This window comes from Heterodontus francisci, chromosome 17 (genome assembly GCF_036365525.1).
Source record: "Heterodontus francisci isolate sHetFra1 chromosome 17, sHetFra1.hap1, whole genome shotgun sequence".
NCBI lineage: Eukaryota > Metazoa > Chordata > Chondrichthyes > Heterodontiformes > Heterodontidae > Heterodontus > Heterodontus francisci.
This window is the reverse complement of record NC_090387.1, coordinates 2,744,875-2,770,651: the sequence shown is the minus strand read 5'-3', so window position 1 is coordinate 2,770,651 and position 25,777 is coordinate 2,744,875. Positions and strand designations below refer to the sequence as shown.

At 44.3% G+C, this 25,777-nt stretch overlaps 1 protein-coding gene across 4 annotated transcripts in view; it reads right to left on the bottom strand.

Annotated features, from left to right (window-relative positions):
- Window positions 1-25,777, bottom strand: part of LOC137378680 (uncharacterized protein KIAA0513-like) — a 215,786-nt gene that overhangs the window by 162,762 nt on the left and 27,247 nt on the right. Inside the window, exon 1 of one of the 4 annotated variants that reach the window (XM_068049005.1) lies at window positions 13,968-14,048. The exons of the other annotated variants lie outside the window; for them this stretch is intronic. The gene's annotated coding sequence lies outside the window, so the exon portion shown is untranslated. Of the gene's footprint in view, window positions 1-13,967; window positions 14,049-25,777 lie in introns of those variants that run through there. 4 annotated transcript variants of the gene reach the window in all.

Here is a 25,777-nt window from a genome sequence, read left to right as displayed (position 1 = left end):
CACTGATTTGTATGAAGAACTATAAGAAAGGCTTGATTTCCCTGCGCAAGCAGGTGAGGAGAGGAGCTGAGGTGTGTGCATGTTCGCTTTGCTGATCTGATGATGTAACCATTACGTAGGAAGAAAAGAGATACAGAACCTTAGAAAATAGGCGACATGTTTAGAGAGAGGATCTGGATCGGCGCAGGCTTGGAGGGCAGAAGGGCCTGTTCCTGTGCTGTAATTATCTTTGTTCTTTGTTCTTTTCTTTGTACTGCAATAAAGTTTCTTAAAGCTACAGTTGGACTTCCTTGTGCAACTAATGGGATCCAACATATATCCTTGAATAATTTTCCTCTTCAAATTGTTTATCTAATTCCCTCAAGCCCGTGGCTCAGATGTTAGCAGTATCTCCTGAGTCAGCAAGTTATGGGTTCAATACCCACTCGAGGAGTACATTGTATAACAGATTAACATTTCAGTTAGATCCGAAGGAAAATGTCATTGTCAAAGGTGCCATCTTTTGGATGAACATTTGAATTAGCAGCAGGAGTAGATCACTCAGCCCGTCGAGCCTGCTCCGCCATTGGTTGGCAGACAGGAAACAAAGAGTAGGGATAAATGGGTCTTTTTCTGAATGGTAGGCAGTGACTAGTGGGGTACCGCAGGTCTTTAAATGTTTGCCATTGCCTATCCACCGTCATCCCTTTAAGTAACATTTCCCAATCCGTCACGGACAACTCACGCCTCATACCTTCACACTACAATACACATTAATGATTTAGATGAGGGAACTAAATGTAATATCGCCAAATTTGCAGATGACACAAAACTGGGTGGGAGGGTGAGTTGTGAGGAGGATGCAGAGAGGCTTCAGGGTGATTTGGACAAGTTGAGTGAGTGGGCTAATGCATGGCAGATGCAGTATATTGTGGATACATGTGAGGTTACCCACCTTGGCAGAAAAAACAGGAAGGCAGATTATCTGAACGGTTGTAAACTGAGAGAGGGGAATATGCAACGAGACCTGGGTGTTCTCGTACACCAGTCGCTGAAGGTAAGCATGCAGGTGCAACAGACGGTAAAAACGGCAAATGGTATGTTGGCCTTCATAGCGAGAGGATTCAAGTACAGGAGCAGGGATGTCTTGCTGCAATTATAAAGGGCCTTGGTGAGGGCACACCTGGAATACATTGCAGTTTTGGTCTCCTTAACTGAGGAAGGATGTTCTTGCTATAGATGGAGTGCAGCGAAGGTTTACCAGACTGATTCCTGGGATGGTGGGACTGACATATGAGGAGAGATCGAGTCGGTTAGGATTATATTCGCTGGACTTCAGAAGAGTGAGGGGGGATCTCATAGAAACCTATAAAATTCTAACAAGACTTGACAGGGTAGATGCAGGAAGGATGTTCCCGATGGTGGGGGAGTCTAGAACCAGGGGTCATAGTGTAAGGATACGGGGTAAACCTTTCAGGACTGAGATGATGAGAAATTTCTTCACCCAGAGAGTGGTGAACCTGTGGAATTCGCTACCACAGAAAGTAGTTGAGGCCAAAACATTGCGTGTTTTCAAGAAGGAGTTAGATATAGCTCTTGGGTCTAAAGGGATCAAAGGGTATGGGTGGAAAGCGGGAACAGGTTACTGAGTTGGATGATCAGCCATGATCATAATGAATGGCAGAGCAGGCTCAAAGGGCCGAATGGCCTACTCCTGCTCCTATTTTCTATGTTTCTATGCCATGTCTGTCTACATTACAACACTTCAAAAAAATAAGTGTTTGTGATGCTTTGGGACATCCAGATGTTGTGATGCTTTTGGCTTCAGTATCTACTTGTGGTGAAGCATTCCATGCCCTTTGGTCATAGAGTCATAGAGTTACACAGCACAGAAACAGGCCCTTCAGCCCACCGTGTCCGCGCCTGCCATTAAGCTTATCTATTCTAATCCCATTTTCCAGCACTCGGCCCATAGCCTTGGATGCTATGGTGTTTCAAGTGCTCATCTAAATACTTCTTCAATGTTGTGAGGGTTCCTGCCTCTACCACTCCTTCAGGCAGTGCATTCCAGATTCCAGCCACCCTCTGGATGAAACATTTTTTCCTCAAATCGCCTCTAAACCTCCTGCCCCTTACCTTAAATCTATGCCCCCTGGTTAGAGCCCTTTCCTATCCTGAGTGGTGTGAAACAGGGCTGTGTTCTCGCACCCACACTTTTTGGGATTTTCTTCTCCCTGCTGCTTTCACATGCGTTCAAATCCTCTGAAGAAGGAATTTTCCTCCACACAAGATCAGGGGGCAGGTTGTTCAACCTTGCCCGTCTAAGAGCGAATTCCAAAGTACGGAAAGTCCTCATCAGAGAACTCCTCTTTGCTGACGATGCTGCTTTAACATCTCACACTGAAGAATGCCTGCAGAGTCTCATCGACAGGTTTGCGTCTGCCTGCAATGAATTTGGCCTAACCATCAGCCTCAAGAAAACGAACATCATGGGGCAGGATGTCAGAAATGCTCCATCCATCAATATTGGCGACCACGCTCTGGAAGTGGTTCAAGAGTTCACCTACCTAGGCTCAACTATCACCAGTAACCTGTCTCTAGATGCAGAAATCAACAAGCGCATGGGTAAGGCTTCCACTGCTATGTTCAGACTGGCCAAGAGAGTGTGGGAAAATGGCGCACTGACACGGAACACAAAAGTCCGAGTGTATCAGGCCTGTGTCCTCAGTACCTTGCTCTACGGCAGCGAGGCCTGGACAACGTATGCCAGCCAAGAGCGACGTCTCAATTCATTCCATCTTCGCTGCCTTCGGAGAATACTTGGCATCAGGTGGCAGGACTATATCTCCAACACAGAAGTCCTTGAAGCGGCCAACATCCCCAGCTTATACACACTACTGAGTCAGCGGCGCTTGAGATGGCTTGGCCATGTGAGCCGCATGGAAGATGGCAGGATCCCCAAAGACACATTGTACAGCGAGCTCGCCACTGGTATCAGACCCACCGGCCGTCCATGTCTCCGTTATAAAGACGTCTGCAAACGCGACATGAAATCGTGTGACATTGATCACAAGTCGTGGGAGTCAGTTGCCAGCATTCGCCAGAGCTGGCGGGCAGCCATAAAGACAGGGCTAAATTGTGGCGAGTCGAAGAGACTTAGTAGTTGGCAGGAAAAAAGACAGAGGCGCAAGGGGAGAGCCAACTGTGCAACAGCCCCAACAAACAAATTTCTCTGCAGCACCTGTGGAAGAGCCTGTCACTCCAGAATTGGCCTTTATAGCCACTCCAGGCGCTGCTTCACAAACCACTGACCACCTCCAGGCGCGTATCCATTGTCTCTCGAGATAAGGAGGCCCAAAAGAAAGAAAAAAAAAGAATGCCCCCTGGTTATTGACACCTGTGCTAAGGGAACAAGTTTCTTCCTATCTATCCTATCAATGCCCCTCATAATTTTATACGCCTCAATTAGGTCCCCCCCTCAGCCTTCTCTGCCCTAAAGAAAACAACCCTCGCCAATCCAGTCTCTCTTCATAGCTGAAAAGCTCCAGCCCAGACAACATACTGGTGAATCTCCTCTGCATCCTCTCCAGTGCAATCACATCCTTCCTATAGTGTGGTGACCAGAACTGTACACAATACTCCAGCTGTGGCCTAACTAGCGTTTTATACAGCTTCATCATAACCTCCCTGCTCTTATATTCTATGCCTCGGCTAATCCCTGCAGTACATCACTGGTCACAGGCTTCCACTCGCAAAAGCAATCCTCGACCATCACCCTCTGTTTCCTGCCACTAAGCCAATTTTGCATCCAATCTGCCAAATTGCCCTGGATCCCATGGGCTCTTACCTTCTTGATCAATCTCCCATGCGGGACCTTATCAAAAGCCTTACTGAAGTCCATGTAGACATGGACATCAACTGCTTTACCCTCATCTACACATCGAGTTACCTCCTCGAAAAATTCAATCAAATTTGTTAGACGTGACAAAGTCATGCTGACTATCCCTGACTCTCCAAGTGGAGAATAATCCTGTCCCTCAGAATTTTTTCCAATAGTTTACCAACCACTGATGTTAGACTCATTGGCCTGTAATTACCTGATTTATCCCTACTGCCTTTCTTGAATAATGGTACCACATTCGCTGTCCTCCAGTCCTCTGGCACCTCTCCTGTGGCCAGAGAGGATTTGAAAATTTGTGTCAGAGCCCCTGCTATCTCCTCCCTTGCCTCACATAACAGCCTGGGACACATCTCATCTGGGCCTGGAAATTTATCCACTTTTAAGCCCGCAAAAATCGGTAATACCTCCTCCCTTTCAATGCCAATTTGTTTGGTGATGTTATCCATCAAACCACTTCATTTACGACTCCAGTGAGGATCCTGAATTTCTGTCCCCTTGTTACCAATTTTCTTACTGACGGAAGTAATCTTTCACTATCTTTTTTTTTCAACTTACATAAAATATACAGCACAGAAACAGACCAGTCTGCACTGGTGTTTATATCCCACACAAGACTCCTCCCATTCCATCTGCCTCATCTCAGCCTTTCAGTGATTCTATTCCCTTTTTTCTCATGTAGTCGTCTACTTTCCTTTCGAAAGCTTCCAAGCTATTTGCCTCAACCACTTCCTGTGGTAGCGCGTTTCACATTCCAACCACTCTGTGGTTTCCCTATTGGATTTATTAGCCCCTAGTTTTGGATTCAGCTACAAATGAAACAAATCTCCCCCACAACAACCCTGTCCAAACCATTCAGAACTTTCAAGACTTTGCTCAGGTCACTGTGAAGTCTTCTCTTTCTGAAGGTGAATAGCCCCAAAAGAAAGGCTTAAATTTTTGCACCTAGCTCAGCTGGGCTGCTGCTGAAGCCCTCAATCTTGCCTTCGTTACCTCTAGTCTTGACTATTCTAACTTATTCCTGGCTGGTCTCCCACATTCTACTCTCTAAACTTGAGGTCAACCAAAACCCGACTGCCCCGTGTCTTAACTCGCACTGTCCTAGGCCTCCTCCTGAGCTCCCAGCATCAGAGATGCCAGTCTTCAGCCAATTCGATTCACTCCACATAAAATCAAGAAACAGCTGAAGGCACGGGATACTGCAAAGGCTATGGGCCCTGACAATTTTCCAGCAATAGTACTGAAGGCTTGTGCTCCAGAACTGGCCGCACCCCTATCCAAACTGTTCCAGTACAGCTACAACACTGGCAACTACCCGACAATGTGGAAAATTGCCCAGGTATGTCCCCTACACAAATCCAACCCAGCCAATTACCACCCAATCAGTCTATTCTCGATCATCAGCAAAGTGATGGAAGGTGTCATAGACAGTGCTATCCAGCAGCACTTACTCAGCAATAACCTGCTCAGTGATGCTTAGTTTGGATTCCGCCAGGGCCACTCAGCTCCTGACCTCATTACAGTCTTGGTCCAAACATGGACAAAAGTGCTGAACTCCAAAGGTGAGGTAAGAGTGACTGCCCTTGATATCAAGGCAGCATTTGACCGAGTGCGGCATCAAGGAGCCCTAGCAAAACTGAAGTCAAGAAGAATCAGGGGAAAACTCCCCACTGGTTGGAGTCATACCTAGTACGAAGGAAGATAGTTGTGGTTGTTGAGAGGTCAATCAATTCAGCCCCAGGACATCACTGCAGGAGTTCTTCAGCATAGTGTCCTCAGCTCAACTATCTTCAGCTGCTTCATCAATGACCTTCCCTCCATCATAAGGTCAGAGGTGGGGATATTCACTGATGATTGCACAATGTTCAGCACCATTCGCAACTCCTCAGATACTGAAGCAGTCAGTGTAGAAATGCAGCAAGACCTGGACAACATCCAGGCTTGGGCTGATAAGTGGCAAGTTACATTCGTGCCACACAAGTACCAGGCAATGACCATCTTCAACAACAGAGAATCCAATCATCTCCCCTTGAGATTCAATAGCAATACCATTGCTGAATCCCCCACTATCAACATCCTGGGGGTTACCAATGACTGGAAACTTAACTGGACCAGCCATATAAGTGCTGCGACTACAAGAGCAGATCAGAGGCTGGGTTTCCACTTGGGACTCTCCACTTCCCTGGATGGGTGCTGCTCCAACAACCCTCAAGAAGCTCACACCATCCAGGACAAAGCAGCCCACTTGATGGCACCCCATCCATTATCTTCAATATTCACTCCCTCTACCACCGACAGCGACAGCAGTGTGTACCATCTACAAGATGCACTGCAGCAATGCACCAAGATTCCTTCAACAGCACCTTCCAAACCCATGACCTCCACCACTAGAAGGGCAAGGGCAGCAGATGTATGGGAACACCATCATACCACCTTAACTTGGAGCTGTATCACCGTTCCTTCACAGTCACTGGGTCGAAATCCTGGAATTCTCTTCCTAACAGAACTGTGGGTGTACCTACCCCACATGGACTGCGACGGTTCAAGAAAGCAGCTCACCGCCACTTTCTCAAGGGCAATGAGGAATGGGCCTAGCCAGCGACACCCACATCTCGTCAAATAAAAAAACATATGCTGCTCCCCTATCATCCCTGTGTTCACTTAATTACATTTGCTCCCCATCAAGCAATATCTTAGAGTCACAGAAGGCGGCCATTTGGCCCATTGAGTCCACGCTGGCTCTCCACAGAGTTGTGCGGTAGTTCCACTCCCTAGCTCGATCAAACAACAGTACAGCACAGGAACAGGCCATTCGGCCCTCCAAGCCTGCGCCGATCTTGATGCCTGCCTAAACTAAAACCTTCTGCACTTCTGGGGACCGTATCCCTCTATTCCCATCCTATTCATGTATTTGTCAAGATGCCTCTTAAACGTCGCTATCGTACCTGCTTCCACCATCTCCCCTGGCAGCAAGTTCCAGGCACTCACCACCCTCTGTGTAAAGAACTTGCCTCGCACATCCCCTCTAACCTTAAACCTATGTCCCCTAGTAACTGACTCTTCCAGCCTGGGAAAAAGCTTCTGACTATCCACTCTGTCCATGCCGCTTATAACTTTGTAAACCTCTATCATGTCGCCCCTCCACCTCTGTCATTCCAGTGAAAACAATCAGAGTTTATCCAACCTCTCCTCATAGCTAATGCCCTCCAGACCAGGCAACACCCTGGTAAACCTCTTCTGTACCCTCTCCAAGGCCTCCACGTCATTCTGGTAGTGTGGCGACCAGAATTGCACGCAATATTCTAAGTGTGGCTTAACTAAGGTCCCTGTAACCCTGCAAGACTATTTCTGTCAGGTGGCCATCCAACTTGCTCTTGAAGTCATTGATCATCTCTGCTTCCATCACCCTTATGGGCAGCGAGTTACAGGTCATTACCACCCACTGTGTAAAAAAATCACTTCCTCACATTCCCCCTGCATCTTTTGCCCAAAACCTTCAATCTATGTCCCCAGTTGTTAATCTTGATTTTAAAATTCTCATCCTTTTTTTCCCAAATCCCTCCATGGCCTCGCCTCTCCTTATCATGGTGACCTCCTCCAGCCACACAATCTTCCAAGATATCTGCGCTCCTCTAATTCTGGCCTCTTGTGCATCCCTGATTTTTAATCGCTCCGCCATTGGTGGCCGCGCCTTCAGTTGCCTAGACCCCAAGCTCTGGAATACCTTTCCTACACCTCTCCACTTCACTCTCCTCCTTTAAGACACTCCTTAAAACCTACTTCTTTGACCAATGTCATCTGACCTAATGTCTAATGACCAAGTGTCCTAGGCCCAATCATCTTCAGCTGCTTCATCAATGACTTCCTTCAATCATAAGGTCAGAATTGGGGATGTTCGCTGACGATTGCACAATGTTCAGCACCATTCACGACTCCTCAGATACTGAAGCAGTCCGTGCAGAAATGCAGCAAGACCGGGACAATATCCAGGCTTGGGCTCCATCAGTTTGCTCAGTATCGCTTTCCTGGTGATTGTAATTTCACCAAGTTCCTCTCCTCCTTCCACCTCCTGATTTACCGCTACTACTGGAATTTTTTGTATCCTCTATAGTGAAGACAGAAGCAAAATATTTGTTCATTTCATCCACCATTTCCTTATTATCTACCAATAACTCCCCATTCTCACTCTTGCCACGGAGTTGTATCTTTTTACTCCTCGGATTAAAACAGTGTGTGCCTTTAAGACTCTGTTAAAAATAGTGCACCTTTAAGGGAGAGAAAGTTCTGGAATTTCTGAGGCACAGTGTGCCAGCAGCTGCATTTTTGTCTCCTAGGTGACAGCAGGAGACAGAGGTCACATGGTATGATGTTTCCATTTGACAGTGTGTAAAACTGGCAAAAACTGGTATGAACGAGTTAATTTTGAGAGACCCTCCATCGAGGTGTGCTACTGAAGAGAAGTAAGCTGTCTATTTTCTCGCAAAAATTCTACAGGGAGCTACGGGCCGAGTTAATTGCCTAAAGAAAATACTTCTTTTTTCAAGAAACCGTCTGTATTGCTGAAGGAACTGCTTACTGCAGCTGAACAGTTTGAATGCCTATTAAGAACAGAGTACTGCATCAAATCTATGTGAAGACTTCAAGTTGCCTTTGACTATTTCCACATTAGAATACCTCATCCACCCGGAACATAATCCACAAAGACTTAACGTTATTTATTCTCAACAAACAGCTAATTTTTAAAAAGACCACTTTTTAAAATCGGTTAACTACTGTTATTTTTGAGTCTGTGTGTGTGTGAATAGGGGAGTTAGATGAAAATAAGAAGCTATAAGATCTTTAGACATAGATTTATCCTAATAGTGTTTAAGATTTAGTTTTTAATAAATAGTTAATTTGTTGTTGGCTAAGGATACCTGGTGTGGTCTGTTTTATTCCGGGGGTTACTAGCATGTTTAATTTGACTGTTTTCCCGTTGGGTAGAAAACTTTAAATAATATGCTACGACCTGTGGAGTGATGGGACTGAATTGACAGGACGTTGCTCCCTCTGCAGTCGTAACGTATTTAATTCACTAATGTCCTTTAGGGAAGGAAATCTGCCATGCTTACCTGGTCTGGCCTACATGTGACTCCAGACCCACAGCAATGTAGCTGACTCTTACATGCCCTCTGAGATGGCCTAGCAAGCCACTCAGTTGTATCTAACCACCAGCACTATGGGTGTACCTACCCCACAGGGACTGCAGTAGTTCAAGAAGGCAGCTCACCACCACCTTCTCAAGGGCAATTAGGGATGGGCAATAAATGCTGGCCTGGCCAGCGATGCCCACATCCCATGAATGAATAATAAAAAAAAAAATTAGGCAGCTCGTCCGGGGATCCGAATCAGATTAATTGGGGGGCTCGTGGTTGGAATCATATTAATTACTCGTCTCTGGGATAACATATAAATTGGGATCCTGCATCTGGCATCATATTAATTGCTCTCGTGTCTGGGATCATATTAATTGGAAACTCAATTGTTGAGATCTAAATCTAATGCCAATTACGAGAAAAATATAAAAGGGACCAGGTTTCTTGTGTAATAAAGTACAGTCTATAACCATCGAAGTGGTATTAGCATCTGCAGCAGAGTTTCTGGGAAAGGAGAATGTTTCCCTCAGTGACTTGATAACTTTAAGAATAAACTAAAAGAATTGGCGGCAAAATTGGGGTTGGAATTGAAATCAGGTGCCAAAAAAGTAGTGATAATTGACTTATTAGCCCAACATCTGGAATTAGATGAAGACGAGGAACAAGAAGATAGTAAAAGTCAGAGTGTGATGCAGTGGAATTAGCCAAAATCCAGTTGGAAATGGAAAAACTTAGGCTTCAACAGGAGACAGAAAAAGAAATAGCAATAAAAACTTGAGTCTGAAAAAGAATTAAGAAAACCTGAACAGGAAAGAGAGAGAGAGAAAGTGAAAGAGAACGGAGGGAATTTAGGTTATGGGAGGTAGAACTAAGACAAAGAGGTGGTCTTGAATCTAGCAAAAATTCGGGTCAGGAGGAATTTGAATTCAGCCCAGGACCCAGTGAATGCTGTTTGAGGAAAGGGACATAGAGGCATTTTTCATATCTTTTGAAAAAATAACCAAACAGATGAAATGGCCGAAGGAAAACTGGACACTGCTTATGCAAAGCAGGTTGGTAGGCAGAGCTCATGAAGTTTATGTCATGATTCTTGAAGAGGCTTCTGCAGATTATGAGATTGCAAAAAAGACTATTCTCGCTGTGTGTTAGTCCCTGAAGCTTACCATCAGAAGTTTCGAACTTAGGGAGATTGGCTGGACAGATGTATGCAGAACTTGAGGGTGAAGTAAATTAATTTTGACTGTTGGAAACAGGCATTAAAGATGGAAACCACATATGAGAACCTTAGAGAATTGATTCTCTTGGAGGAATTTAAACATTCCTTCCTTCAGTAGTGAGAGCTCATGTAGATAACCTGAAAGTTTTGAAAGCTAGGCAAGCAGCGGAAATTGATGATTTTGAGCTTGTGAATAAATCAAAACCTTTTGTCCATCACCCCCATAAACCCGAGAAGAGGAGTGAAAGGAAGGCAAGTAGCCGGGGACAAGAAGGGACCGGTTAACTACTGTTATTTTTGAGTGTATGTGTGTGAAAGGGCGAGTTAGATTCAAGTAAGAAGTTATAAGGTATGCCCCAGGATCACCTGCTCAAGCCAGAAAGGAAGGTGTTGAGGGTAGAAGTCACGCTTGCCAGCTGAAGTGTTAGCATTGCCACAAAACAGGTTATCTTCATGCAGAATGCTGGAAATTGCAAGGTTAACCCATAGGACTTGTTGGGGTATGTAAAGCTAATGCAAAGGAAAAGACTCTGACTGAGAGTATAGCAGATCAGGCTATAGAATTAGAATTAGAACATTACAGCGCAGTACAGGCCCTTCGGCCCTCGATGTTGCGCCGACCTGTGAAACCATCTGACCTACACTATTCCATTTTCATCCATATGCCTATCCAATGACCACTTAAATGCCCTTAAAGTTGGCGAGTCTACTACTGCTGCAGGCAGGGCGTTCCACGCCCCTACTACTCTCTGAGTAAAGAAACTACCTCTGACATCTGTCCTATATCTATCACCCCCTCAACTTAAAGCTATGTCACCTCGTGTTTGCCATCACCATCCGAGGAAAAAGACTCTCACTATCCACCCTATCTAACCCTCTGATTATCTTATATGTCTCTATTAAGTCACCTCTCCTCCTCCTTCTCTCCAACGAAAACAACCTCAAGTCCCTCAGCCTTTCCTCGTAAGACCTTCCCTCCATACCAGGCAACATCCTAGTAAATCTCCTCTGCACCCTTTCCAAAGCTTCCACATCCTTCCTATAATGCGGTGACCAGAACTGCACGCAATACTCCAGGTGCGGTCTCACCAGAGTTTTGTACAGCTGCAGCATGACCTCATGGCTCCGAAACTCGATCCCCCTACTAATAAAAGCTAACACACCATATGCCTTCTTAACAGCCCTATTAAATCCCTGAAAGTTGCTACCCAGGTTATGTACCTGGACACCAAGATCTCTCTGTTCATCTACACTACCAAGAATCTTCCCATTAGCCCAGTACTCTGCATTCCTGTTACTCCTTCCAAAGTGAATCACCTCACACTTTTCCGCATTAAACTCCATTTGCCATCTCTCAGCCCAGCTCTGCAACCTATCTATGTCCCTCTGTACCCTACAACATCCTTCGGCACTATCCACAACTCCACCGACCTTAGTGTCATCTGCAAATTTACTAACCCACCCTTCTACACCCTCTTCCAGGTCATTTATAAAAATGACAAACAGCAGTGGCCCCAAAACAGATCCTTGCGGTACACCACTAGTAACTAAACACCAGGATGAACATTTGCCATCAACCACCACCCTCTGTCTTCTTTCAGCCAGCCAATTTCTGATCCAAAGCTCTAAATCACCTTCGACCCCATACTTCCGTATTTCCTGCAATAGCCTACCGTGAGGAACCTTATCAAACGCCTTACTGAAATCCATATACACCACATCCACTGCTTTACCCTCATCCACCTGTTTGGTCACCTTCTCGAAAAACTCAATAAGGTTTGTGAGGCACAACCTACCCTTCACAAAACTTGCTGACTATCGCTAATGAACTTATTCTTTTCAAGATGATTATAAATCCTGTCTCTTATAACCTTTTCCAACATTTTACCCACAACCGAAGTAAGGCTCACAGGTCTATTATTACCAGGGCTGTCTCTACTCCCCTTCTTGAACAAGGGGACAACATTTGCTATCCTCCAGTCTTCCGGCACTATTCCTGTCGACAATGACGACATAAAGATCAAGGACAAAGGCTCTGCAATCTCCTCCCTAGCTTCCCAGAGAATCCTAGGATAAATCCCATCTGGCCCAGGGGACTTATCTATTTTCACACTTTCCAAAATTGCCAACACCTCCTCCTTGTGAACCTCAATCCCATCTAGCCTAGTAGCCTGAATCTCAGTATTCTCGACAACATTTTCTTTCTCTACTGTAAATACTGATGAAAAATATTCATTTAACGCTTCCCCATCTCCTCTGATTCCACACACAACTTCCCACTACTATCCTTGATTGGCCCTAATCTAACTCTAGCCATTCTTTTATTGCTGATATACCTATAGAAAGCCTTAGGGTTCCCCCTGATCCTATCCGCCAATGACTTCTCGTGTCCTCTCCTTGCTCTTCTTAGCTCTCCCTTTAGATCCTTCCTGGCTAGCTTGTAACTCTCAAGCGCCCTAACTGAGCATTCACGTCTCATCCTAACATAAGCCTTCTTCTTCCTCTTGACAAGCGCTTCAACTTCTTTAGTAAACCATGGCTCCCTTGCTCGACAACTTCCTCCCTGCCTGGCAGCTGTAAAACCAGATACAAAACCTAGAGTGAGTGTAGAGGTTAAGAATAATATACGTGAAGGTTATAAATGAATTGTCAAAGGGGAACGTAACTCCACATCCTTGAAGTGAGGAAGGAAAACCTATCATGATACTCAGGGATACAGGAGCAACCCAAACACACTTGCTGGGGAAAGATGTAACGTTTCCACCAGAAAGTGCCTTGAACACAGAAAGCAGTTGAGGCCAAAACATTGTATGTTTTCAAGAAGGAGTTTGATATAGCCCTTGGGTCTAAAGGGATCAAAGGGTATGGGATGAAAGCGGGAACAGGCTACTGAGTTGGATGATCAGCCATGATCATAATAAATGGTGGAGCAGGCTCGAAGGGCCGAATGGCCTAATCCAGCTCCTATTTTCTATGTTTCTATGTTTAGTTAATGGAGTTGACGAGGAGTATATACCCGTACCTTTATATAAAGTACACCTAGAAACTGATTTAATATCTGGGATGGTAACTGTAGGAGTTGTCCACAGTTTGCCAGTAGAGGGAATTGATCTAATCCTAAGAAATAATTTGGCTGGATCAAAAATATCAGTTTCTCCTATAATTACAGAGGAACCATGTGAAGTTAGGGAAATGGAGCAATTACAGGACCAAGTTCCAGGAATATTTCCTGAATGTGTAGTCACCCGAGCAATGGCTAAACGGGATCCATTGTCGGAGATAAAAGTGGCACCAGAAACAGATAGCCAAGTATCTGAAACCTTATTTGGGGATTTGGATAATCCAAATGAGATGTTTAACAGATCTTCTATCATTGCAGCACAGCAAGCTGATCCAGACATATGCCGAATGGCACAGATGGCTCTGACAGAAGCTGAGGCCACAGGAGTTCCAGAAGGCTATTATACGGCAAACGGGGTTTTGAGGAGGAAATGGAGACCGCCTCACAGACCTGCAGATGAAGACTGGACAGTTGTTGAACAGATAGTGGTGCCACCTAAATTTCACCAGGGATTATTAAGGTTCGCATAGGACATTCCTTTTGCAGGACATTGGGGAATTCGAAAGACCAAATCACACATAAGCCAACATTATCACTGGCCAGGTCTTAAAAAAGGATGAGACACAATTTTGTAGGACTTGCCACACATGCCAAGTGGAGAGAAAAATCGCAACCTACCATAAAACCGGCACCACTAGTTCCCATACCAGTGATTGAGGAACCATTTAGCAGGGTATTGGTAGACTGTGTAGGACCACTGTCAAAAACAAAAGCGGGACATCAATACATACTTACTATCATGGATATGGCTACTGGATTTCCAGAGGCTATTCCTTTGAGGACAATTACTGCTAACATGGTAGTAGAAAAGTTAACCCAATTTTTATTATGAGATATGGGTTACCACTTGAAGTTCAATCAGATCAAGGTTCTAATTTCATGTCTAAGATATTCAATAAGTCATGGGCAATTTGGGGATTAGACAGTTGAAATCTTCAGCACATCACCCATAGTCACAGGGAGCTTTAGAGAGATACCACCAAACTCTCAAAACAATGATTAGAACATACTGTCATGAATATCCACATGACTGGGATAAAGGACCGAATGAGTCTGTAGTCTTCAGTCCTTTCGAATTGAATTTACGGACATGAAGTAAGAGGTCCACTGAAACTCATAAAAGACAGATTCTTGGAACAAAAGAATTAATCTTCGATACTGGACTATGTATCTGTGTTCCAGGAAAGGCTCACAAAAGCTTGCGGCATGGCTCAGGAACACCTTAAAGCATCCCAAGCCAATATGAAAAAATGGGCAGACATGAATGCAAAAGCCCGTGATTTCCAACCGGAGGATAAGGTTACCGTTACAGGGAGAACCATTAAAAGCACGGTTCAGTGGCCCATCTAGAGTGACCAAAAGAGTGGGTAAGATCGCCAGAAGAAGAATCAGTTTATTTATTTTTTTTTTTTATTTAGAGATACAGCACTGAAACAGGCCCTTCGGCCCACCGAGTCTATGCCAACCATCAACCACCCATTTATACTAATTCTACACTAATCCCATATTCCTACCACATCCCCACCTTCCCGATATTCCCCTACCACCTACCCATACTAGGGGCAATTTATAATGGCCAATTTACCCATCAACCTACAAGTCTTTGGCTGTGGGAGGAAACCGGAGCACCCGGCGAAAACCCACGCGGTCACAGGGAGAACTTGCAAACTCCACACACATGCAGTACGCAGTTGTATCACATCAATATGTGAAAGCAATATTATCGCAGGCAGGAGGATAAGCCAGTACAGGTATTTCAGGTAATCAGGGCTGTTGAGAAGGAAAAGGATAGAAACATAGAAAATAGGAGCAGTAGGCCATTCGGCCCTTCGAGCCTGCTCCGCCATTCATTATGATCATGGCTCATCATCCAACTCAGTAACCTGTTCCCGCTTTCGCCCCATACCCTTTGATCCCTTTAGACCCAAGAGCTATATAAAACTCCTTCTTGAAAACATACAATGTTTTGGCCTCATCTACTTTCTGTGGTAGCGAATTCCACAGGCTCACCACTCTCTGGGTGAAGAAATGTCTCATCTCAGTCCTGAAAGGTTTACCCCGTATCCTTACACTATGACCCCTGGTTCTAGACTCCCCCACCATCGGGAACATCCTTCCTGCATCTACCCTGTCAAGTCTTGTTAGAATTTTATAGGTTTCTATGAGATCCCCTCTCACTCTTCTGAACTCCAGCGAATATAAGCCTAACCAACTCACTCTCTCCTCATGCATCAGTCCCGCCATCCCAGGAATCAGTCTGGTAAACCTTCGCCGCACTCCCTCTATAGCAAGAACATCCTTCCTCAGATAAGGAGACCAAAACTGCACACAGTATTCCAGGTGCGGCCTCACCAATGTCCTGTATAATTGCAGCAAGACATCCCTGCTCCTGTACTCAAATCTTCTCGCTATGAAGGCCAACATACCATTTGCCTTTTTTAATCGCCTGTTGCACCTGCATGCTTACCTTCAGCTACTAGTATACAAGAACACCCAGGTCTCGCTGCATATTCCCCTCTCTCAGTTTATAACCGATCAGATAATAATCTGCCTTCCTGTTTTTGCTACCAAAGTGAATAACCTCACATTTATCCATACTGCATCTGCCATGCATTAGCCCACTCACTCAACTTGTCCAGATCACCCTGAAGCCTCTCTTCATCCTCCTCACAACTCACCCTCCCACCCAGTTTTGTGTCATCTGCAAATTTGGAGATATTACATTTAGTTCCCTCATCTAAATCATTAATGTATATTGTAGTGTGAAGGTATGAGGCGTGAGTTGGCCATGACGGATTGGGAAACATTACTTAAAGGGATGACCGTGGATAGGCAATGGCAAACATTTAAAAACCTGCGGTACCTCACTAGTCACTGCCTGCCATTCAGAAAAAGACCCATTTATCCCTACTCTTTGTTTCTTGTCCATCAACCAATTTTCTAACCATCGCAATACACTACCCCCAATCCCATGCACTTTAATTTTACATGCTAATCTCTTACGTGGGACTTTGTCGAAAGCCTTCTGAAAGTCCAAATAAATCACATCCACTAACTCCCCCTCATCAACTCTACTAGTTATATCCTCAAAGAATTCTAGTAGATTTATCAAGCGTGATTTCCCTTTCGTAAATCCATGCTGACTCTGCCCGATTCTACCACTGTTCTCTAAGTGCTCTGCTATAAAATCTTTGATAATGGACTCCAGAATTTTCCCCACTACCGATGTCAGGCTGACTGGTCTATAATTCCCTGCTTTCTCTCTACCTCCCTTTTTAAATAGTGGGGTTACATTAGCTACCCTCCAATCTGTAGGAACTGTTCCAGGGTCTATAGAATCTTGGAATCTGACCACCAATGCATCCACTATTTTTAGGGCCACTTCCTTAAGTACTCTGGGATGCATACCATCAAGCCCTGGGGATTTATCAGCCTTCAATCTCATCAATTTCCCCAACACCATTTCTCTACTAATACTGAATTCTTTCAGTTCCTCTCTCTCACTAAGCCCTGTGTTCCCCAACATTTACAGTATGATATTTGTGTCCTCCTTTGTGAAGACAGAACCAAAGTATGCATTTAGTTGGTCAGCCATTCCTTTATTCCCTATAATAAATTCCCGTTTCTAACTGTAAGGGACCTACATTTGTCTTCACCAATCTTTCTCTTCACATACCTATAGAAACATTTACAGTCAGTTTTTATGTTCCCCGCAAGCTTGCTCTCGTACTCTATTTTCCCCTTCTTAATCAATCCCTTGGTCCTCCTTTGCTAAATTCTAAACTGCTCCCAATCCTCAGGTCTGTTGTTTTTCCTGGCAAATTTATATGCCTTTTCCTTGGATCTAATGCTATCTCAAATTTCCCTTGTAAGCCATGGTTTGGCTACCTTTCCTGTTTTACTTTTGCGCCAGTCAGGGATAAACAATTGTTGCAGTTCATCCATGCGCTTTTTGAATGTTTGCCATTGCCTATCCACCGTCATCCCTTTAAGTAACATTTCCCAATCCGTCATGGCCAACTCGTGCCTCATACCTTCGTAGTTTCCTTTACTAAGATTCAGGACCCTTGTGTCAGAAGTAACTACGTCACTCCCCATCTTGATGAAGAATTCTGTCATATTATGGTCGCTCGTCCCCAAGGGGTCTCGCACCACTAGACTGTCAATTATTCCTCTCTCATTATGCAATACCCAGTCTAGGATGGCCTGTTCTCTAGTTGGTTCCTCAACGTATTGGTCCAGAAAACCATCCTGTATACACTCCAAGAATTCCTCCTCTACGGTATGGTGACTAATTTGATTTGCCCAATCTATATGCAGATTAAAATCACCCATAATTACAGATGTTCCTTTATAGCATGCATCTCTAACTTCCTATTTAATGCCACTCCCAACATCACCACTACAGTTTGGAGGGTCTATATACAACCTCCACTAACGTTTTTTGCCCCTTAGTGTTGCTCAGCTCTACCCATACAGATTCCACATTGTCAGAGCTAATATCTTTCCTCACTATTGTGTTAATTTCCTCTTTAACCAGCAATGCAAATCCACCGCCTTTTGCTTTTTGCCTGTCCTTCCTAAATATTGAATATCCCTGGATGTTCATTTCCCATCCCTGGTCACCTTGCAGCCATGTCTCCGTAATCCCGACTATATCATACCTGTTTACATCTATTTCCACGATTAATTTATCCATTTTATTGCGAATGCTCCACGCGTTAAGGCACAAAGCCTTAAGGCTTGTCTTTTTAACATTATTTGTCCCCTTCCCACTATTTTTTTTTTTACTGTGGCCCTGTTTGATTCTGGCCCCTGATTTCTCTGCCTATCACTTTTCTTATTCCCCTTACTGTCTTTTGTTCTTGTCTTTGATTCCCCCCTCCTCTGACTCCTTGCAAAGGTTCCCATCCCCCTGCCATTTTAGTTTAAACCCTCCCCAACCACTCGAGCAAATACTCCCCCTAGGACATCAGTCTTGGTCCTGCCCAGGTGTAACTCGTCCAGTTTGTACTGGTCCCACCTCCCCCAGAACCGGTCCCAATGCCCCAGGAATCTAACACCCTCCCCCTCACACCATCTCGTCAGCCACGTATTCATTTGATATATCCCGCTATTTCTACTCTTGACTAGGACGTGGCACTGGTAGTAATCCTGAGATCACTACCTTTGAGGTCCTACTTTTCAACTTCCTTCCTAGCTCCCTATATTCTGCTTTTAGGACCTCATCCTTTTTTTTTAACCTATGCCGTTTGTACCAATGTGTACCACAACCACTGGCTGTTCACCCTCCCCCTTCAGAATGTCCTAGTGAGGATAAGGCAGAAAGAGGCCAAGACAATTCTCAGATTGAACCTCCAACTATCAGATTAGTGAATACAGAATGGCTAGGAAAACTGGACAACGTGCTTTTGCATTTAGAAGCAAAACAACGTGAAGACCTAACCAGGCTTTTCACAACATTTAAAAGAGCTCGTAGGGATAAGTTGGGATATACAACCTTAGCCACACATGATGTGGATATAGGGAGAACTGGTCCTTTAAAACAACATCCTTACTGCTAAATTCTGGACAAACAGGCCCAAGTAAAAGCAGAGATACACTATGACTCTATGCTGGAAAATTATTTGATCAAACCTAGTCAAAGCAGCTGGAGCTCACCAATAGTGCTAGTACTTAAACCTGACCGGTCAACCTGGTTTTGTAGACTATAGAAAAGTCAATGCGGTAACAAAGGCAGACTCCTACCCAATTCTGCGTTTAGAAGACTGTATCGACAGAGTGGGCAGCGCTAAGTTTCTTACCAAGATCGACTTGTTAAAGGGATGCTGGCAAGTTCCTTTGACTCCTCGCGCAAAAGAGATATCAGCTTTTGTAACACCTGACAGTCTTTATCAGTGCCGGGTGATGCCATTCGGGCTAAAAATGCCCCAGCCACTTTCCAAAGATGAATGAATCAGGTGGTAGCCAGTGTTCCCAACTGTATAGTGTATCTCAATGATGTACTGATACAGTAACACTTGGCAAGAACACAAACCAGCTAAAAATTCTGTTTAAAAAATTACAAACAGTAGACTTGGTTATAAATTTGACAAAAAGTAAATTCGGAAAAGCAAGAGTACCTTACCTTAGACACGTAGTGGGGCAAAGACAAGTATTGCCTAAAACAGCAAAGGTACAAGCCTTAGTAGAGTTCCCTATCCCTAAATCTAAACAGGAAATAATGAGGTTTTTAGGGATGTGTGGTTTTTACAGGAAGTTTGAACAGAATTTTAGTACTGTGGCTGCTCCATTAACTGATTTGCTACAAAAAAAGAAAAACAAAGTGCTATGGTCAGATGAATGCCAGACAGCTTTTGAAAAGCTAAAGGCAATCTTAACTAATGAACCAGTGTTGGCTGCTTCAGATTTTGCTAAACCCTTTAAAATAGCGATCGATGCTAGCGACCTGTGGGTTGGTGCAGTCCTATAGCAGGATGACGAATCAGGCATAGAGAAGCCAGTAGGGTACTTTTCAAGAAAATTAAATTGCCATCAAAAAAAGTATTCCACTGTGGAAAAAGAAACATGAGGACTTTTGCTGGCTCTCAAACATTTAAGTATATACCGCCAAGACTATAAAGAAACACTAATATACACTGACCATAACCCATTAACATTTGTGGAAAAGTTTATAAACCGAAATGCTAGAATATTTAGATGTAGTTTGTTGTTTCAGCCTTATCATTTGAAAATTGTGCATATTTCGGGGAAAAACAATATTATTGCCGACACTTTGTCCATGTTAATTTATATGGATGGCGATGGTATAAAGAAAATGCTGTAAATTATCAGTAGAGTGAATGGTGCGTGAATGTGAGAAAATGTTAGTGTTTTTCCAATTTTTTTTTTGCATTGTAATGAAATGCATTTCGGGAATGGCGTTTCTTTTTGCCAAGGGTGGAGGTGCCATGGAGTTGTATCTTTTTTCTCCTCTGATTAAAACAGTGTGTGCCTTTAAGACTCTGTTAAAAACAGAGCAACTTTAAGGGAGAGAAAGTTTGGAATTTCTAACGTACAGTGTGCCAGCAGCTGCATTTTTGTTACCCGAGCGACAGCAGGAGACAGAGAGGTCACATGGTATGATGTTTCGATTTGACTGTGTAAAACTGGCAAAAACCAGTATGAACCAGTTAGGTTTGAGACTCCCCATCGAGGTGTGCTACTGAAGAGAAGAAAGCTATTTATTTTCTCTCAGCAAAAATTCTACAGGGAGCTACGGGCTGAGTTAATTGCCTCAAGAAAAGACTGCTGAAGGAACTGTTGATGATTACCGCAGCCGAACAGTTTGAATGCCTATTAAGAACAGACTACTGCATCAAAACCATGTGAAGACTTCAAGTGGCCTTTGACTATTTCCACATTAGAATACCTCATCCACCCGGAACATAATCCACAAAGATTTACTTACATTATTTATTCTTGAGAGACAGCTAATTTTTAAAAACACCATTTTTTAAAACCGGTTAACTACTGTTATTTTTGAATGTATGTGTGTGAATGGGGTGTTAGATTAAAATAAGAAGCTATAAGGTCTTTAGACATAGATTTATCTTAATAGTGTTTAAGATTTAGCTTTTAATAAATAGTTAATGTGTTGTTGTCTAAAGATACCTAGTTTGGTCTATTTTATTCCGGGGGTTACTAGAGTGTTTAATTTGGCTGTTTTCCAGTTGGGTGGAAAATATGCTGCGACCTGTGGAATGATGGGACTGAACTGACAGTGAGTTGCTCCCGCCGTGGTCGGAACACTCTCTAGAGGACCAAAACACACTTTATTTACTCTTTTCCTTTTTAAATACCTGTAGAAACTCTTGCTATCCGTTTTTACATTTCCAGCGAGCTTCCTCTCATACGCCAAGTTCTTTCTCCTGATTATCCTTTTAGTCATTCTCTGCCGTTCTTTATATTCTGACCAATCATCTGACCTGCCAATCACCTTTGCACAATTATATGCTTTTTGCTTAAGTATGATGCTTTCCTTAACTTCTTTAGTTAACCATGGATGGGGGGTCCTCCCATTAAAATTTTTCTTTACAGTAGGAATATATTTATCCTGAGAATTCTGAAATATTCCCTTGAATGTCTGCTACTGATTCTCGATTGATCTATCTCCTAGCCTAGTAACCTAGTTTACTTCAGCTAGTTCAGCTTTCATGCCCACATAGTTGAACTTATTTAAGTTTAAAATACTTATCTTAGAACCACTGCTCTCTTTCAAACTGGATGTAAAATTCAATCATATTGTGGTCACTGCTACCTAGAGATGCCTTTCCTCTGAGGTCATTAATTAATCCTGTCACATTACACAATGGTGACCATGAAACTATTGGATTGATGTAACAAATCATCTGGTTCACTAATATCCTTTTCAAAAGGAAATCTGCTGTCCTTGCGTCTGGCTTACATGTGACTCCAGACCCACAGCAATGTGGTTGGTTTCTGAATTGGGCCAGCAAGCCACTCAGTTGTATCAAACAAAGAACAAAGAACAATACAGCACAGGAACAGGCCATTCGGCCCTCCAAGCCTGCGCCGATCTTGATGCCTGCCTAAACTAAAACCTTCTGCACTTCCGGGGTCCATATCCCTCTATTCCCATCCTATTCATGTATTTGTCAAGATGCCTCTTAAAAGTCTCTATGGTACCTCCTTCCACCACCTCCCCCGACAGCAAGTTCCAGGCACTCACCACCCTCTGTGTAAAGAACTTGCCTCGCACATCCCCTCTAAACTTTGCCCCTCGCACCTTAAACCTATGTCCCTTAGTAACTGACTCTTCCACCCTGGGAAAAAGCTTCTGACTATCCACTCTGTCCATGCCGCTTATAACTTTGTAAGCCTCTATCATGTCACCACTCCACCTTTGTCGTTCCAGTGAAAACAATCCGAGTTTATCCAACCTCTCCTCATAGCTAATGCCCTCCAGACCAGGCAACATCCTGGTAAACCTCTTCTGTACCCTTTCCAAAGCCTCCACGTCCTTCTGGTAGTGTGGCGACCAGAATTGCACGCAATATTCGAAGTGTGGCCTGACTAAAATTCTGTACAGCTGCAGCATGACTTGCCAATTTTTATACTCTATGCCCCGACCAATGAAGGCAAGCATGCTGTATGCCTTCTTGACTACCTTATTCGCCTGCGTTGCCACTTTCAGTGACCTGTATGCCCAGATCTCTCTGCCTGTCAATACTCCCAAGGGTTCTGCCATTTACTGTATACTTCCCACCTGCATTAAACCTTCCAAAATGCATTACCTCACATTTGTCCGAATTAAACTCCATCTGCCATTTCTCCGCCCAAGTCTCCAACCGATCTATATCCCGCTGTATCCTCTGACAATCCTCATCACTATCCGCAACTGCACCAACCTTTGTGTCGTCCGCAAACTTACTAATCAGACCAGCGACATTTTCCTCCAAATCATTTATATATACTACAAACAGCAAAGGTCCCAGCACTGATCCCTGCGGAACACCACTAGTCACATCCCTCCATTCAGAAAAGCACTCTTCCACTGCTACCCTCTGTCTTCTATGACCGAGCCAGTTCTGTATCCATCTTGCCAGCTCACCTCTGATCCCGTGTGACTTCACCTTTTGTACCAGTCTGCCATGATGGACTTTGTCAAAGTCTTTACTGAAGTCCATATAGACAACATCCACTGCCCTTCCTTCATCAATCATCTTCGTCACTTCCTCAAAAAACTCAATTAATGCGACACGACCTCCCCTTCACAAAACCATGCTGCCTCTCGCTAATAAGTCCATTTGTTTCCAAATGGGAGTAAATCCTGTCCCGAAGAATCCTTTCTAATAATTTCCCTACCGCTGACTTAAGGCTCACGGGCCTATAATTTCCTGGATTATCCTTGCTACCCTTCTTAAACAAAGGAACAACATTGGCTATTCTCCAGTCCTCTGGGACCTCACCTGTAGCCAATGAGGATGCAAAGATTTCTGTCAAGGCCCCAGCAATTTCTTCCCTTGCCTCCCTCTGTATTCTGGGGTAGATCCCATCAGGCCCTGGGGACTTATCTACCTTAATGCTTTGCAAGACACCCAACACCTCCTCCTTTTTGATGATGAGATGACTGAGACTATCTGCACTCCCTTCCCTAGGCTCATCATCCACCAAGTCCTTCTCCTTGGTGAATACTGATGCAAAGTACTCATTTAGTACCTTGCCCATTTTCCTCTGGCTCCACACATAGATTCCCTTATCTGTCCTTGAGTGGACCAACCCTTTCCCTGGTTACCCTCTTGCTCTTTATATACGTATAAAAAGCCTTGGGAATTTCCTTAATCCTGTTTGCCAATGACTTCTCATAACCCCTTTTAGCCCTCCTGACTCCTTGCTCAAGTTCCTTCCTACTGTCTTTGTATTCCTCAAGGGATTCGTCTGTTCCTAGCCTTCCAGCCCTTACGAATGCTTCCTTTTTCTTTTTGATGAGGCTCACAATATCCCGCGTTATCCAAGGTTCCCGAAACTTGCCAAACTTATCCTTCTTCCTCACAGGAACATGCTGGTCCTGGATTCTAATCAACTGACGTTTGAAAGACTCCCACATGTCAGATGTTGATTTATCCTCAAACAGCTGCCCCCAATCTAAATTCTTCAGTTCCTGCCTAATATTGTTATCATTAGCCTTCCCCCAATTTAGCACCTTCACCCGAGGACTGCTCTTATCCTTATCCACAACTACCTTAAAACTTATGGAATTATGGTCACTGTTCCCGAAATGCTGCCCTATCTTGACAAATATATGAATAGGAAGGGAATAGAGGGATATGGGCCCCGGAAATGCAGAAGGTGTTAGTTTAGGCAGGCATCAAGATCGGCGCAGGCTTGGAGGGCCGAATGGCCTGTTCCTGTGCTGTACTGTTCTTTGTTCTTTGAAACTTCGACCACCTGGCCGGGCTCATTCCCCAATACCAGGTCCAGTACGGCCCCATCCCTAGTTGGACTATCTACATACTGTTTCAAGAAGCCCTCCTGGACGCTCCTTACAAATTCTGCCCCATCCAAGCCCCTTTGCACTGAGTCCCAGTCAATATAGGGGAAGTTAAAATCACCCACCACTACAACCCTGTTACCTTTACATCTTTCCAAAATCTGTCTACATATCTGCTCCTCTACCTCCCGCTGGCTGTTGGGAGGCCTGTCGTAAACCCCCAACATCGTGACTGCACCCTTCCTATTCCTGAGCTCCACCCATATTGCCTTGCTGCATGACCCCTCTGAGGTGTCCTCCCGCAGTACAGCTGTGATATTCTCCTTAACCAGTAATGCAACTCCCCCACCCCTTTTACATCCCCCTCTATCCCGCCTGAAGCTTCTAAATCCCGGAACATTTAGCTGCCAATCCTGTCCTTCCCTCAACCAAGTCTCTGTAATAGCAATAACATCTTAGTTCCAAGTTGCTATGAAAAAGCTGAATGAGAATAAAAATGAGAGAGCAACAGGCATCGACCTAGGCACCAGACACGACAAAGGCACACCCTTCCCAGTTGACCCTGCAAAGTCAACAACTGATATTTATATACTGCCTTTAACATAATAAAACGTCCCAAGGCACTTCACAGGAGCATGATAAAATAAAATGACACCGAGGGAGAGACAGAGAGACAGAGAGACAGAGAGACAGAGAGACAGAGACAGACAGAGACAGACAGAGACAGACAGAGAGAGAATTAGAATTAGAACATTACAACGCAGTACAGGCCCTTCGGCCCTCGATGTTGCGCCGACCTGTGAAACCATCTGACCTACACTATTCCATTTTCACCCATATGTCTATCCAATGACCACTTAAATGCCCTTAAAGTTGGCGAGTCTACTACTGTTGCAGGCAGGGCGTTCCACGCCCCTACTACTCTCTGAGTAAAGAAACTACCTCTAACATCTGTCCTATATCTATCACCCCTCAACTTAAAGCTATGTCCCCTCGTGTTTGCCATCACCATCCGACGAAAAAGACTCTCACTATCCACCCTATCTAACCCTCCGATTATCTTATATGTCTCTATTAAGTCACCTCTCCTCCTCCTTCTCTCCAACGAAAACAACCTCAAGTCCCTCAGCCTTTCCTCGTAAGACCTTCCCTCCATACCAGGCAACATCCTAGTAAATCTCCTCTGCACCCTTTCCAAAGCTTCCACATCCTTCCTATAATGCGGTGACCAGAACTGCACGCAATACTCCAGGTGCGGTCTCACCAGAGTTTTGTACAGCTGCAGCATGACCTCGTGGCTCCGAAACTCGATCCCCCTACTAATAAAAGCTAACACACCATATGCCTTCTTAACAGCCCTATTAAATCCCTGAAAGTTGCTACCCAGGTTATGTACCTGGACACCAAGATCTCTCTGTTCATTTACACTACCAAG